Raw genomic sequence first — 1842 nt, forward strand, 5'->3', positions numbered from 1 at the left:
CAGGGCAATAATTTTGAACTCAAATCTCAGTACATCACTATGTTGCCCCACTTCTATGGGTTGACCTCTGAGGATGCATACCTATGTATAAGGGAATTTGAAGAGGTATGTGTTCTAATTAAGATCCAACAGCTTTCTGATGATGCTGTTAAGCTTAGGTTTATCACTTTTGCATTAAAAGACCAAGCTAAGAAGTGGTTGTATGGGTTACCCATAATTCCATAACCTCATGGGAACAGTTGACAGTTGTCTTCCTTAAGAAGTTTTTCCAAACTCACAAGACCAATAAGCTTAGAAGTGATATCCTTCAATTTAGGCAAAAGCCTAATGAGTCCTTTTCCAAACTTATGGAGAGATTCAAGGATCTACTCCAAGAATGCCCTCACCATAGCATAGACTTGTGGCATTTATGTCAAATAATTTATGAGGGTATTGATTACCCAACTAAACAAATAATAGAGTCTTTGTGCCCTGAGGGATTCACATCCTTTACAGATGAAGGAAATGCATGAAAATTCTTACTTGACTTAGCTAACAAAACCCGTGAGTGCGAATCAACCCAAGAGAGTGAAAGAACCATAGGAGGAAAAGGATATTTTGTGGATGGGATAGTAGCCAAGGAAGCCCATTTGGATAGCCTAATCAAGATGATTAGGGCTATTGCTCCTAGAGAACCATCATCAGTCAATTTGGTTAAGATTTGTGCTTAGTACCAGTCCCCTGGACATGTCATAGAAGAATGCCCCAATACCTCTGGGGGCACTTCTAATGATAGTGTTAATGCCTTATATCAAAATAATCTATATAGTAACACCTACAACCAGGATGGAGAAATCACCCAAATTTCTCCTGGAATCAGGGCAACCAAGCAGGGCCTTCCAATTTTCATAATCAAGGTCAATCTGGACCCCAAAGGCCTCCCTTTACACAATAATATTTTTTCCAAAATACTTTTCCTAGGTCAAATGTAGGACCTCAGGCTAGTTTTCCTAGGGCCCCTCTCCTATCATCTTATCAGTAACCCCCTGGGTTTACCAACACTGGAGAGGCAAGTAGAATAAGTTACTTGAAAAAAAAATATGGACCTCCTCATGACAAGACATCAAAATCTTATGAGAGAACTCACCCAAGTTGTCTCAATTATGTGTGAGAGGGAGAAATGAACTTTACCCAATCAACCAGAGCCAAACCCTAGCATCATCAGCCTATTAGTTCACAAACACTAACTAATGCACCACTGAATATAGTACAATGTCAGACCCAACAAGGGTCCTCTAACCAATGTAATATTGTTTATGCCCTTAGGAGTGGTAGAGAGTACCAACAGAGCGTTCCTAAATCTTCCCCATCTATTACTCCTGTTAACTTTCCTTCAGTTGAGGACATAAGTGTGCCTCTTGTTCCAGGTTCGTCTGATGAACCTAAGGATTCTTCTAAAACTAAAGATGATTTGATTGAGAAAACCAAAAATAATTCTTCTGAAAAAGGGTAAATCCCTAAAAGTCCTTATGTTCATCCTGTCCTATTTCCTAAACACATGGTACACAAAAAGAAGACTGCTTCCATGGATAAAATTTTAGAAGTCTTAAAAAAGGTAGAAGTGAACATTCCTCTTTTAGATTCCATATCCCAGATTTTCGCCTATGCAAAGGTACTGAAAGATTTGTGCACTCACAAAAGTATCACTAGTGTGCCCAAAAAGGAGTTCTTAGTAGGTAACATTAATTCCATATTTACTCAGTCAATAGCAGCCAAGTATAAGGATCCAGGGAGCCCTACCATATCTTGTGTCATAGGCAGCACCTACATTGAGCATGCCTTACTTGACCTTAGCGCAAGTGT

General features: G+C 39.4%; 1 non-coding gene across 1 annotated transcript; it reads right to left on the bottom strand.

The window, feature by feature from the left end:
- Positions 1-287: 287 nt before the first annotated feature.
- LOC122063923 lies at positions 288-394 on the bottom strand. Its single transcript, XR_006135514.1, has one exon. It is a non-coding gene; the product is annotated as a small nucleolar RNA R71 (small nucleolar RNA).
- Positions 395-1842: the final 1448 nt, after the last annotated feature.

This window comes from Macadamia integrifolia, unplaced genomic scaffold (genome assembly GCF_013358625.1).
Source record: "Macadamia integrifolia cultivar HAES 741 unplaced genomic scaffold, SCU_Mint_v3 scaffold1493, whole genome shotgun sequence".
NCBI classification, from domain to species: Eukaryota; Viridiplantae; Streptophyta; class Magnoliopsida; order Proteales; family Proteaceae; genus Macadamia; species Macadamia integrifolia.